General features: G+C 45.1%; 1 long non-coding RNA gene across 1 annotated transcript in view; it reads left to right on the top strand.

Moving 5' to 3' along the window:
* LOC308588401 overlaps positions 1-15,453 on the top strand; it is a 29,312-nt gene that overhangs the window by 12,902 nt on the left and 957 nt on the right. Inside the window, exon 3 of the long non-coding RNA XR_014008713.1 lies at positions 5,843-5,886. This is a non-coding gene — a long non-coding RNA (uncharacterized lncRNA). The remainder of the gene's footprint in view (positions 1-5,842; positions 5,887-15,453) is intronic.

Genomic DNA, 15,453 nt, shown 5'->3' with positions numbered 1-15,453 from the left:
CAGAGATATGTTTGGAACGCGATTTGAAACCCTCTGTTTTACTTAAGGTTATACAAACTTGATTATCAATGCAAACTTGTACTGGTTCTCCACAATTTACATTTAAATCTGCTAACAAATGCTTGAAATAAATCACCTCGTTGCACAATTCACTCAATGCGGCGTACTCTGATTCCGTTGATGACACACTTACAACGTCTTGCTTGCGTGACCGCCAGCTGATTAAAGCTCCACCGACCATTATAACTAGTCCTGTGACAGATTTTCTATCTGGCAAATTTCCCCAGTCACTATCACAGTAGCAACTCAACATTTCGTCCTCGGAAGAATTTAATTGTAACATATAGCCAATTGTCTGTTTGAGGTACCTCAGAACTTGTTTTACCCCTTTCCAGGCATTTAGTGTGGGTTTTGAGACCAATCTACTTAATATGCCTACTGCATAGCTAATATCAGGTCTGGACCACTGTGCTAGATACAATAAACTTCCAATTACAGAGTGATATACATCAGGGTGTTCAAAATCAGGACTCTCATCTATGTGAAGTGTTTTTATGAAACCCGGATCCATAGGCACCGCTGCCCCTTTGCAATCCTGCATCCTGTATGTAGTCAGTAGTTGTTTAACTTTGTTCTGCTGACTAATTAGACAGCTGCCATCTTGGGCCCAGCACACTTCCAACCCTAGATATGTCCTAACCGGGCCTAAGTCCTTCACTTTGAACTTACTGGACAATTGCTTGGCAAATCTTTTAGTTTGTTTATCTGTTTTACAGGCATACAATACATCATCTACATAAATCAGACAAAATTCTTGATCACTGCCTGTACCACGTACATAAACACAATTGTCAGCTGTACTCTGCTTGAAACCAAATGACACTAAGGCCTCATGGAAACATTTGTTCCAAGATCTTGCAGCCTGTTTGAGACCATATAGAGCTTTGTTTAATTTTAACACTCTATTGGAACCTGTCTCATAACCAGGCGGTTCGGCTAGATACAGGTCTTCTGATATTGGTGCATGTAAATATGCAGTCTGGATATCAAAATGGTTTAACAGGAGTTTTCTCTTTGCTCCAAGCGTTAAAATCAGCCTTACACTGTCCCCCTTAGCAGTAGGGGAAAAAGTTTCGTCATAATCTTTTCCAGGCCTCTGAGAGTATCCTTGAGCCACTAAACGAGCTTTGTATTTGTACTCTCCTGTCACCAGAGGTTTAAGTTTGTACACCCACCTGCAGCCTACAATCTTTGCCCCCTCAGGCGCTGCTACTGGTGTAAAAACCTTGTGCTCATTCAGAGAGGACATCTCTTCCTCCATTGCCTGTTTCCAGCGCACTGCCTCCTTTTTTGGTAACTTTAACACCTCCTGAAAACTCTTGGGTTCTGCACTTACACTAAACACATTTGCAGTATCTGGGGAAAAACGCACTGGAGGCACTCCTTTGTTTTGTCTTTTAGATCTTCTGGGAGAAAATTTTTCTTCTGACCCACTTTCCTCCTCAGAACTATGACCTCTCTTTTGTTGCTTAGCAACTGGTCTCTCACTTTCTTGAGAGCTCTTATCTGAACTTTCCTCCCCCTCAGACTCTGATTCTCTGTGTCTACCTTCAGAGTCATGAAGCTCCTGGGAAGGTTCAAACCAAACCTCAGTATTGGCATGTAGTCTCTCCCAGCCACTATGTTCACAAAAACTGGCATTCCTGGAGATCACAATGCCATTTGTCCCTTCAGCAAAGCGGAAACCTTTTCCCAGCTCCTGGTAACCCACAAACACTAACTGTTTGGTCTTAGGATCTCCCTTCTTTCTCATTTGTTTCGGAATTAATACCCAGGCTTTTGATCCAAACACATGCAAATGGTCAATTTTAGGTTTTTTCTGAAACAATTTAAAGTACGGGGTTGTACCTATTGTTTGATGAAAGAGCCTATTTTGGAGATAACACGCAGTGAGCATGCTCTCCCCCCAATAAGACATGGGTAAATCAGCATCATCAAGCATGGCAAACATCATATCTTGTAAAGATCTGTTTTTCCGCTCTGCAACGCCATTCTCCTCTGGGGAAAAAACATTCGTTTTTCTATGCCCAATGCCACGCTTTTGTAACCAATCTCTAAAGGCATTTGACATAAATTCGCCACCTCTGTCCGTCTGAATCCTTTTGAGTTTAATGGACAGAAATCTTTCCACAGATGCCACCCAGCCTTTAAACTTAGTGAACACATCACCCTTATTTTTCATGGGAAAAACCCAAGAATAACGCGTGGCGTCATCCACAATTGTTAGTGAAAAACGCGATCCACCCCTGCTTACAGCAAATGGACCAATTACGTCCATGTGAACCAGCTGTAGCGGTGACTCACTAACTCTGTCACTTCTGGGGTAAGAGACTCTGTGGGTTTTAACCTTTTTACACACATTACAATCAAGGTACTTGTTACAACTCTTTAAATCACCCCCATCAGCCAATTCAGACATTTTTAGTACACTTTTCCAGCAAGCATGCCCCATTTTCCTATGCAATAAGTGCACACAGTTGTCATGTATAGCTTTGTTACTCACTGCAGGCTGAGATTTACTGACTACTGCTGCAACTTGAGATCCTGCTTTAAGCCAAAACAAGCCTCCCTCAGACTTAGCAGTGCCTAAAATCTCACCAGCCTTCTTAATAATGCAACTGTCTCCTTCAAAATGCACTTTAAACCCAGCTTTTAGCAAACAATCTACAGACATCAGATTGCTCCTTAATGACGGCACACAAAGTACATTTTGCAGGCATTCACGAAGACAAGGAACAAAAACTGCGCCCCCCGAAATCACTTCGGAAGTACTTCCGTCTGCTAGAGCCACCTGGCTGCGCTGTGCTGAGTTCTTGGAAACAAACAATTCATCTGAATTCACGATGTGGCGAGACGCTCCCGAATCGACCACCCAGACCGCTTGTTTCTCATCAGCAATCTTGACCTCGCCGGTCACCAGCTGAGCCGACTGTTTTCGTTTGAAGAATTTCCTTTTACGCTGCTGCTGCTGCTGATCTCGTCTCTGCTCCTGCACCGGCCACTGAGACTTGACCAACTCCGGACATTGTCGTTTTAGATGCGCTGAAGACCCACATCGGAAACAACGCCTAACAGCAAACGCTGACTCCTCACCGGTACGCTGCTCTTGCTTCACCTCTGGTACGGCATGAGAACTCCTTCCAAACCGCCCGCCTGTAGAAGCCTCTGCAGCCAACGACCTTTCTTGCCTCTTCTGCCATTCTTCAATCAAACGCCCAGTAACGTAACTGACTGATAAATCACGCTCCTGTATGCCTTCTAGAGACAAAACTAAATTATCCCAGCTTTCCGGGAGAGAACTCAAAATAATAGCCACCTTCTCCTGCTGGTCTAATGCACAGTCTCTTTCCTGTAGCGCAGAAAACTTTAGCTGTAAACTGTGTAGGTGTTCCTGCATTGTAACCCCAGGCTGTAACATTGCCTTGTACAATGCCTTGCGAATGAACAGCTTGGAAACCGCTGTCTCACGCACATGGAGTTCTTTAAGTGCTTGCCACACACCTCTAGCTGTCTTGATTCCCCTCACATACGGCAACTGGGAATCTTCCAGCCCCAAGACAATTGTGGCCCTTGCTCTTTGGTCTTTATCGAGGTCTTCATCATCAGGCTTCGTAGGAAACTTACTCACCACTTGCCAGAGACGATCCCTCTGCAGCACTGCCTGCATGCGTTCCGACCACAGCAAGTAATTGGAGTCATTCAGACGCTCAAAAGCCATCTGAACTGGTTGTGAGGCCATCTTGAGAGCGATGTCCCTGGAACCCGGAACCAGCTACTCACGACCACCGAGAGAGAAAACAGGAACCACAGCACCCAGCACTCACACGCTGCAGCTGTTGTCCTTGTGTCCACTGCGTCACCAGCTCACCACGGTCAGGAACCAGCCAGGAACAACAACTTCTGGAACTACTGGAACCAACGCCGTTGATGCTGACACCACCGCAACTCAGGCTGGCAGCACAATGCCCATAACCTCATGGAACTTTGGAGTGTCAGGCATAGCCCTATTGGCTTTAGCCCAAACGTAGCAGAGTTTTCCTGCACAGCGAGGAAGCTAGTTGCGGCAGTAATGACTAGTCAGCTAGACTCAGAATAACTATTTACAGGATTTATTAAAAGGAAAAATAAAACCAGCAGAGTTTCTGCATACAAATAAAAGTAAAATAAACCCTCTCTTTCTCTCTCTCATAACCAAACACAGCACTTCTAACTCCTAACACACCTCACATCAAACTGTGCTAGCAATCCCTAGATAACAGAGTTGAGTGCTGCTCGTTAACCAATCAGAGTGAGTAGTTTCTAGGTCAAGCAGACCTGGGCTTTCTGCCAAGAGTAAATTGACACCAGCTTGAGTTAATTGGTGAAGCTAGAATCTGCAAGTTTCCCACGAGAACCAATTAACAGAAACTGAACACCTTTACCCTTTACCTTTTATGTAACCCATAAGCTGTGGAACTGCATTATACTGTCAGTAAAGGGACTTACCCCACCTAGAACTGTCTGGTGTTTTTCTGTTCCATTGGCACACTCCACTGGCATGTTGAATGGGCACTCTGCACACACCCCAACAGATATTACACACACACACACACACACACACACACACACTGCAGGACTAGCGTGAGGCATACTCACTATTTGTGTATGCCTACTCCTCAGAGTCCTCTTCAGTCAACAAAGCAAGAAGAGGTCCAGTTTCCATGTAGCAAGGCCAGTCATTCAGGCAGCAAATGCTGGAGCGTATAACCTCTCCCACCCCACCCCATCTGACCCGCCATTTCTCCTGAGACCCTCTAACGAGGAGGAGGTGTTCAGAGCACTGTCTTTTCCTGTTGTCTTTGATGGCGGTCAGTGGTTTTGGCCTACTAATGTGGAAAAGCTGCTTGAAAGGTCAATCACTTGTCCTCTAGACTCTTGCCCATTACGGCTCATAAGAGCAACCCAAAGGGGATTGTCTGAGTGGCTCCAAGAAGTGGTGAATGCCTCATTGCAGGAGGAGAGGGTACCATCAACCCTTGTAAGAGATAATGACGATGCACCCTTTCCTCAAGAGAACCTCCCTGGACCTGGATGGGTTTAATAACTATCGCCCAGTTGCTAATAGTGGAGGAACTCTAGAGGATACGTTAACCTCTTCAGATCATATGGTTCTGCCAGCCAGGTCAGCTAGAATACATATTGGCCAAAGCACTTTTCTGGAAGAATACCTTGTCTTTACTGTAGAACTGGGAGCTTTGGAAGTGTACTGAAAAGATTTGCTTTTGCGGGCTGCCAATCTGCCATGAACCTCTTGTCAGTGGCTTGTGTTTTAAAATGAAAATGTCATCTTGACAGATTAATTGAGCTGTATTCTCTATGTGTAAGGAAATTTAAGAAGAAAACAGTTATTCTTCCAATAGGTATTTCCCCCTGCATCTCAAATTCAAAAGGATTACATTTCTGTGTGCATGAAATGTAACATTTTAATGTAGAGGAATGCCTCCAAGGCTGAGAGGAGTCATATCTAGGACTCTTTTGGAGAGAAAGGGACATGTATATTTGTCAGTTTTAGTAACAATACATAGAACTAGAGCTCACAAAATATCTCCCAACCAACACAAGACAAAAAAATGAGATCTGGTGTAATTTAGTTTCAATTAGTGCACTGAAGCTTCTTCAAGAATGGATGATATATACTTTTGACGTTACTCTCAGACTATTAAGCACAGTACTGGGAAATTATTATGTAAATGAGAATTATCTTATTGGCTTTAGTGTCATTCTTTCTCCTTTTTCCTTCCAGGTAATTGGTGGGGTTGATGTGGGAACCAAACAAATGAAGGCAGGGTGAGTAATGTAATGTTGGTGGTATGTGCTTCCTTTAGACTGTGCTGGCTAAAATATTTGTGCATGTCACTTTAATTGAATCCCCTCTTAATTGGTTTAAATTGTATTCTGGGTGTTGTTCTATTTTTACTGCAGAGCCTCAAGCTCTGATAAAGCACGTGCTTGCAAAATATATCATAAATGCATATTTAGAAAGTAGGTCTTCACCACACACATAGTCTTTTTCTCCTGAATTCTCTCTCTCACACACATGCATACACATACACCGTCCCCTGATGCAAAATATATGAGAGGAGCATTTCCTAGAATTGGAAATGGATAATGAAACACAAGCCATCTTCAAAGCAGTACAATTAGGTTAAAGTAAGCATGTGAGAAGGGATGCGGGTGGTGCTGTAGGTTAAACCACAGAGCCTAGGACTTGCCGATCAGGTCGACGGTTCGAATCCCCGCGGCGGGGTGAGCTCCCGTTGCTCGATCCCTGCTCCTGCCAACCTAGCAGTTTGAAAGCACGTCAAAGTGCAAGTAGATAAATAGGTACCACTCCGGCGGGAAGGTAAACAGCGTTTCTGTGCGCTGCTCTGGTTCACCAGAAGCGGCTTGGTCATTCTGGCCACATGACCTGGAAGCTGTCTGCAGACAAACGCCGGCTCCCTTGGCCAATAAAGCGAGATGAGCGCCACAACCCCAGAGTCGGTCACGACTGGACCTAATGGTCAGGGGTCCCTTTACCTTTAAGCATGTGAGAAGGGACAATGGGAATGAAGGTGGCAGCTCTGTCCCCCTCCATCACCATTCCAGACACCTTCAGACTTGTGAAAGATGACTGCCTGTAGCAGAGAGCCTTTTGTATCTATGGCGGTTCCCCATGCATTTTTGAGTAGTTGTGGGCTGTAGCTCAATGGCAGAGTATCTGCTTTGAAAGCAATGTGTACCAGGTTCAACCCTTGGCCTCTCCAGTAGGGATGGAAAGATCTGTCAATTTTGGTTCTCTCGGGTTCTAATTTTTCTAAGCTTTAATCCAGTTCTCCACATTTCTACAGCAAATTTGCATTAAAAAGAAATCCTAATGAAAATTCAGCAGCATTCTAGTGTGAATTTCTCCTAATAAAACAGCAGATAGCAGAGAAGCATATTCAGGTGTTACACACTGTATCCTTAAATATTAATACAAAACAATGGTATAAATAGAAACAAGCACACTTGTGAGTCTAATAAGCAAGAAGGAATAATTCATAACCAGCTGGAGCAAGAAGTGTTTCCCAAACTGAAGGAAATGCTAAATGAAACAGTTATAGTTAAAAAGCCAAATATGTGCGCGGAACCAGCATGCACATGTGTTTTGATTAGCTCCCAAATGGGCACGTAACAATTTTTAAATGGCTCCTGTTTTGAAAAAGCTGTAGTGCAGGCAACTCCCCACTTACACAGAGGCTACTTTCTGGGAGCTCGTGCGCATAAATAAAATTACATAAAGTGGGGAGCACCCTCTAAACACCCTTTAAACACCCTCCCTGCCACTCTCTCTTCAATCCATCCCAAAAATACTGTATCCACAACAAGAATTGAAGCTCTGGGGCCAGCAGGGGGCTGGAGGACGCATGGGCAAATGGCTGCTGCTGCTGCTGTGGTATCCCACATGTCAGCTGTTAGGTGGGGAGGCTGAGCAGCCTAAACAAAGCCCTACTGTGCCTTGAGTCTCTTCAGGGCTTCCTCTGCCCTCATTTTACATGCTTTTGGGGTCCAGCGAAGGGTCTCATCACTCTCCAACTCTCTCCCATCATTTCCAGGTTTGAACTGAATTGTTTAATTATTTCCTGGTGCTGTGCATATATACAGTTGTGTGTGAGTAGAACACACGTATGTGTGGGGGGGCACCTGTTTCTTCACAACACTTTTAATGGCTCCTATTTTTTAAATGTTGTAAAAAAAAATTATGTATGCCTTGCCTTTATTCATAAAGGAAGGGCAGCTCCTGGCTTCAGGGTGGTTTAGATAAGCTGCTCTCACTGTGTCCTGCTACCAGTGTCTGCCCCTGCCAGGGGTAGCTTGTGCCCATTGGGACTGGTTTGACACTAGAGCTGAGACAATTTATTATTGGGTTTTTTAATAAAAAAAATAGGATGCTTTTCAAATTGAATGTTTGCCAAAGTGGTTTATAAGTTAGGTTGTGTCAATAAAGGGAAGGCGTGTACATACGTAGTTAGTTCCTGGGTCAATGCAAAGTATTTGAAAAGGGAGTTTCTTTTAGAGGTGAGTTGGAGGAGGAAGGCATTGTGAGCCAATGTGGAACCCAAGGAGTATGCAGTTTGCGTTTGAGTTTACCTGAAGTGCTTGGAGGCTGTTTCTAAGAAAGGCAGCCCTGTTGGGCAGCTACACAAAAGGTTAGCATCACCAGAACCATTTGGGCAGACACTTTGTGTGGAATAAGCCACAGACAGCAAAATGGGTGTTTTAATTTTAACAACTCGTATATAAAAAAAGGGAACAAATGGTGGTGGAAAGTGAATTTTCTTTCATCTCTACAAATGGGGTCACACGCACACATAGACACACACACAAACAAACAAACAAACAAACACAGAGGCCTGTTCTGAAAGTTACTTCTTCAGAGTCCACCTGTTTCCTAGGACCTTCCATAATGGTGGTTTTAAAGAAAAAGAGGCTATTAGTATGGCCATGTGGCCTACTTTAGGAAGACAGTTCTCTATTTGAAGGATTATCCAGTTTCTAGATAAGGGAGAAAAGGAGAGGCCGTGAAATTGTCCATCAAGAGTTAGCACTCGGACAACAGATTGGATGGTCATCTCCAAATACACCACTTTCAGGCAGTCTAAGTTTTCCAGTTCTCCTAATTCACGTGGTCCATTTGACACCCCTTATGTTTTCACATTTCTTCCTGAATGTGATCCTGCCCTCTCTTCTTTCAAATCCTCCCTCCAAATCCACCATCTGTGAAGGTTTTAGCCTAATGGTTACTGCAAAATGAAACCTAGGTAATTCAGGTACCGTATACTGCTGCCTTCCAAAGCTTGCAAGGAAGAGTATAAGAACTATAAGTTCTTTACTCGGTTTCTAGAAATTTAAACTCCAAATCCTCTAATACTGAGAAATTCTCAGTTTTCCGAAGCCAAGTACTAAGTGCATTTGAAAAAGCCTTGCCGGTTCTAGAGATATCTCAAGTAATTATAAAATCATCAGAAGCGTAGAATAAAGTCTTATACGCTTAGGTGCTGCTGAGCGGAGCGATTCCAGGTCTCCTTTAATATGCAACACCCTGCCTCCTCCGTCAAGCCCAATTTCAGGTGTAACAGGTCTATTTGCTCACTCTTCCAGAGCAAGCTGACTTCATACACTGGATACAGAAGGAATACTCTTTCCCCTTGAGCAGTTTTATGCACTTTGTGGCTATTTGAAAGGACTTAGCTATATGCTTGCTACATGTTATTTTGAAGCTGCTGGAAGATCAAGGATGTTATGTGAATCCAGAGAGAAAATTAGATTCTGAGTTCTAGGCATCTGCTTTGTACAATAATTCAGAGCAGCCTTGTGTGCTTTCTGCATTTTCTTAAAAAATAAACCATTAATGTCTCATTCTTTAAAAAAGAAAGAAAGAAAGAAAGAAAGAAAGAAAGAAAGAAAGAAAGAAAGAAAAGAAATCCACAGACTATTATGCAATTAAGTATTCATAAACATTATTGATTTCACTGGGACATAAGTGTGCATAATAGTGTTCTTGAGAGCAGAAAATGTTTTTGGCAGTCAACTTTCCAAAAGAATAAGAGGAAAGGGTGGGTTCATTATTTCACTCTTGGTGATTAAGCCACCATGGGGCCCAGAAGGCAACAAGAAATGGGGAACCAGATCTTCAGTAGAGGCACTGCAGCCGTTCATACCCGGAACAAATTGGCAATGAAGAAGGACTGAATCCTCTCAATAAACTTCCCAAATCATGCCATCTTAATCTTTAGAAATCCCCTGTGACTTTCTCTGCCTTCTGAAGTTAGGCAGGTGGTGACAAGAGAGAGGACCTTTTCATGGTCCTGTCTGGATAGGACTTTGGTCCAGTATACCTGAAGGAGCATCTCCACCCCCATTGTTCTGCCCGGACACTGAAGTCCAGCGCCGAGGGCCTTCTGGCGCTTCCCTCGCTGTGAGAAGCCAAGTTACAGGGAATCAGGCAGAGGGCCTTCTCGGTAGGAACACCCGCCCTGTGGAACGCCCTCCCACCAGATGTCAAAGAGAAGAACAACTACCAGACTCTTAGAAGACATCTGAAGGCAGCCCTATTTAGGGAAGCTTTTAATACCATTGTATTTTAATATTTTGTTGGAAGCCACCCAGAGTGGCTGGGGAAACCCAGCCAGATGGGTGGGGTATAAATATATGATGATGATGATGATGATGATGTCAGAATATGACTTTCAGGGTCCCATTCAACAAAATGAGCAGAACTGCCTCCAAATATAGCAGCCCTTCAAACCATAATGTGGTTTGACGTGCTTTCGAACTGCTAGGTTGGCAGGAGCAGGGACTGAACAACGGGAGCTCACCCCATAGCGGGGATTCGAACCATGACCTTCCGATCAGTAAGTCCGAGGCTCTGTGATTTAACCCACAGCGCCACTGTTTAACCCAAGGTACCACTGTATTAAAAAACTCCTTGCCCACCACTAAAGTATGTCTGGGGGCCTGGTAGAGGGTGTTAAGTGGTGGCACTGTCACCACAGCCAAAGCAGCAACAGCAGCAGCAGCAGAAAAAGCATATGGGGGCCACCACAAGCAGTACTAGGCTTAAGTGTATGTTTGGAGGATGGCACCAGCCCTGGCCATAGCAGCTGCACTTCAAGATCAGTGTGCTTTAGCACCCTCTGTTATGGTTTGAAGGGCTGCTATATTTGGAGGCACTTCTGCTCATTTTGTTGAATGGGACCCTGAAAGTCATATTCTGACATCATCATCATCATCAGTTCGAAAGCACGTCAAAGTGCAAGTAGAGAAATAGGTACCGCTCCGGCGGGAAGGTAAACGGCGTTTCCGTGTGCTGCTCTGGTTCGCCATGCTGGCCACATGACCTGGAAGCTGCACGCCAGCTCCCTCGGCCAATAAAGTGACCCCAGAGTTGGCCACGACTGGACCTAACAGTCAGGGGTCCCTTTACCCTTTACCTTACCTTGGGTTAAGTACTTAATTCATTCCAGAGGTCCATTCTTAACCTGAAACTGTTCTTAACCTGAAGCACCACTTTAGCTAATGGGGCCTCCTGCTGCCGCTGCATCGCCGAAGCACGATTTCTGTTCTCATCCTGAAGCAAAGTTCTTAACCCAAGGTACTATTTCTGAGTTAGCGGAGTCTGTAACCTGAAGTGTATGTAACCTGAAGCGTATGTAACCTGAGGTACCACTGTATTTTGAATGAGAACTAAGGTTGGTTTCCATCTCTGGTGACACTTTCTGCAGCTGTGCTGTTCTTTCACACATACAAGTCACCACTTCATGACTGACATGCATGAAATTATTAACTTGCTCTCATCTTTATTGAAGTGCTAACACTGAGAATTTCTTTTCCTCTCCATCTGAAACCGCAATAGCTAGTGATTGAGATAACAGACAACTGTTTTATTAATTTTCTCTCCAAGGCTTTATGAAGGCTAGAAAAGTGTGTATCATTCATATACACACAGAGAGACACACGCATACATGTGTGTGTGTGTGTTGAGCAAAGTAGAAAGTCCTGCAGGGTCATGGATAATTAGGGTTTTCATTATACTGGCAAGAAGCTGGCAATTTTTATATCTTACTCTTTTATGGTATAATATAAGCTAATATACTCTTAATAAAAGAGAGCTCAGAGGAAGGCCATGTCCTATCCATTTGAACTGCAAGTAATAATATTCATTTCCAATGCAGACAAAAATGAGGAGCCAAACAATTTATCTTTTCCTTCCTTTTCTTTCCCTCCTCCTCTCGACAGTGATTTGTTGAATCGCGAAGATGCCATTATTCTGCGCATTGCTCTTTCTATTGTTGTTGCTGCCGCTTTTATTTTACACTTTATTATCATGGTGCTTTTTGGGGATGAAAATATTCCAACTTCAATAAATTACCCGAGGTGTTTCTTATTTTCTCACCGTTCCCTTGTAGATTGGCTACTTGCGTTTCTGCAAAAATTCAAAGCTCCGCCGCAATATGTCTTTCATTAGGAAGAGGTTGTGTGGGTGTCTGTTGTTCTAATAGTCGTACAACTTTGCCGCACCTCTGCAGCGGAGGACGTTGTGCATTAGGTGTGGTGGGGGCAGGGAGCCAGAAGACGTTGCTGCCAGTATCTCCAGGGGAGCCACTCAGCAAATCTGGCAGGCTCTGGGGAGCAAGGGGTGCACCCAACTCCAGCAGCCCCCTTCTGTCCCACACTGCTTCAAAATGACCCACCCACATTCCCACAGTTAATAGCATTTTGCAGAGGACTAGTGCTGTTCACTGTTCCTCACGGCCAGAAAAGGAATTTTACCCACCATCAAATTGGCCTGGGTTTTCTTGCAGGGGGAGGTTGCCATCCTCACATCAAGCTATTGCTTCCCAATCCGTCATTGTCAGGTGCTGTTGCGGTTGCTCAAGAGTAACCAGGCAGGACTCCGACCTGTCTTTTACAGGCTTTATTTTGGTGCAAACTATTTAGAGTGAAGGGACGTGGGTGGCGCTGTGGGTTAAACCACAGAGCCTAGGACTTGCCGATCAGAAGGGTGGTGGTTCGAATCCCTGTGACGGGGTGGGCTCCCGTTGCTCAGTCCCTGCTTCTGCCAGCCTAGCAGTTCCAAAGCATGTCAAAGTGCAAGTAGATAAATAGGTACCGCTTGGGTGGGAAGGTAAATGGCATTTCCATGCGCTGCTCTGGTTTGCCAGAAGCGGCTTAGTCATGCTGGCCACATGACCCGGAAGCTGTACGCCGGCTCCCTTGGCCAATAAAGCGAGATGAGCACCGCAACCCCAGAGTCGGTCACGACTGGACCTAATAGTCAGGGGTCCCTTTACCTTTACCTATTTAGAGTGAAGAGCGTCATAAGTTCATGTCTGGCTCAATCGCTAGCAGAATCTGGGAGTGGTCTGTTTTTGTACCTCCACCAACATAAAAGTTTCGTCACCCCCAGCCTTTTCCACCCCTCCCTGTGCCTCAAACTACTGTGCATGATGGGCGTTGACAGGGACATGCTTCCCTCCTCTCCGGCTTCCTCAGGCGCGGTGTTAAGGCTCTTTCTAGCATCCTCTGGTCCTTGCACTTCTTCCCCACTGGAGGTGGGGCTTTCCTCCTCGCTGGAAGAGGATCTGCTTCGCAAGATTTTCAGAGGCTCCCTGTAACACAACTGCCCCACTACCTCTCGCCTCTGAGCCAATGGCAGTTCCCTGACAGTCATGCTCTCAGTTGTCACAACTTGGCAGGGGAGGGCATTGAGTAGAATCCATAGACTGTGATAATCTATGGGCTGATGTGGAAAACCTTGGCCCTAGATAAGGGCTGGAGGTGGGGAAGGCGAGATGGCATGCTCCCAAGTTGCTAAGTGCCTCACCACTCCAGTTCAAACTGAGGTACAAATATGTCCTGCCATGATGCACTGCCTACAGGCAGACAGTGAAGAGCATCTAATCAGCAGACAGTCTAGTGGACAGAAGCTTGCGCTGGGTCACCCCAAACCCCAGCATAATCAATAAAGTTGCTGCCATTTTTCACCCGCTTGCTGTGTCTTCTTGTTCATGGCTCCCACGTGCCTGTAATGGAATCGCCATTGTAGCACACTGCCTCTGACCCCCTTGCTCACCAGGGCAAAAACTGAGAGGACAGCAGTTTTGGACATTTCTTCCCAAGCATGCTCACGAGCCCCATTTTACAACACAGGCTGGCGTGTGGGAAAGGGGAAACTGTTTTCCTTTGGCAGCTTGAGATCTTAATTGCCACACACATGGTTAGAGGAAGTTACTTCCATTTACCTGGGAGGAAAGGGGAGGCAGGATTAGAAACTGCTTACTCATTAGAAAAAATGTCACTGTTCTAACCCCCTCCCCCACGGTTTTTCCATCTAATGTTCTTCTGGTTGAGCAAGCAAGTTCGTAAAGTCAGTTTTAATTAAAGTGCGTAAATCTGGCTGCAGCTGTGCACCTAATGAGAGGGCTAAAGGGTCACTGACAAATGTTTGCATAAGCTCTCGCCCTTCTTTCCACGAGAAAGTGGTGCTCATCTCGAATCCTTCTCACGGTTAATGGATGTTGCTCTTTTCAGCACCAAGCCACCTTTGTTGTTGATTTGCTTGTTTGTATGAAAGCTCATTAAGAAACAAAAATTAAAGCATGGGCAGGGAGGGTTATTCTCGATTTGCAATGAACACAAGCACTAAAACACCCCTTACAAGTGGTGCAGATGGAAAGTGTTAAGACTCAGCCACACTTGGCTTCCCCTTGCCCCATGCTTTCTAGGTGCAGGTCATAGAATTCTAGAGTTAGAAGGAACCCTTAGGGTCATCTAGCCCACCCTCTGCAATGCAGGAATATGCAGCTGTCCCTTACGGGGATCAAACTGACAACCTTGGCATTATCAGCACCACGCTCTAACTCATGGGTAGGCAAACTAAGGTCTGGGGCCGGATCTGGCCCAATTGCCTTCTAAATCTGGCCTGCAGACAGTCTGGGAATCAGCGTGTTTTTATATGAGTAGAATGTGTGCTTTTGTTTAAAATGCATCTCTGGATTATGTGTGGGGCATAGGAATTCATCCCCCCCCCCCAAAAAAAATAATAGTCCGGCCCCCCACAAGGTCTGAGGGACAGTGGACTGGCCCCCTGCTGAAAAAGTTTGCTGACCCCTGCTCTAACCTACTGAGCTTTCCAGGTCCTTTCTAAAGCTCCATGTCCGAACTCTTTCCCCCTCACTGTTTTCCCCACGAAAACCTTCTCTTTAATGCTGAATTGGAACTCAAGTCCCATCAATTCAAGTTTTCCACAGATCACCTTTTGCTCCAATTCAGTTGTAGAGAGTGGAGAAAGTGCCAGGGGGAAGAAAGTTCTTGAACACAGAGCCCTAAAGCCCAGACCTGTGCCTAGAGACATGGCACAAAAGGAAGTATGGCTCAGGCTTTGCTTTGCACACCATCTGTGAGTGCTTATATCACACCATCCTTCCTTAAACTTCACCATTTTCCTGTAGATCCACATATATTGCTCCCTCCAAACCAAAGGCTTGGCTAATGCTATCCAGGAGGCCAGACCTATGCTATGTTTAACTGGCATGGCTTCCTTCAAGGAATCCTGAGACTCATGATTTGGTTAAAGGTACTAGTAATGTTCCAGAGAGCTCTAGTCCCCTCCTTTCGTAGAATTGTAAAGTGGGAAGGGACCCCAAGAGTCATCTAGCCTGACTCCCTGCAATGTTAGGGAAGTGAGAGAATCTCAGTTAAACCTGCTTGATTGACTGGGTGGGTGGGAGTTGGAGTCCAAACTGATTAGCTGGAATCTACAAGGTTGGAGTGGGCTGCTGTAGTATGTATGGTCAATACATGATACGGATGCACAGGTAGGGAGATTGT

Source organism: Podarcis bocagei (genome assembly GCF_964188305.1).
Source record: "Podarcis bocagei genome assembly, chromosome: 5".
Taxonomy (NCBI): domain Eukaryota; kingdom Metazoa; phylum Chordata; class Lepidosauria; order Squamata; family Lacertidae; genus Podarcis; species Podarcis bocagei.
Note: the sequence above shows the minus strand (reverse complement) of the source record. Positions and strands in the feature narration are given on the sequence as shown.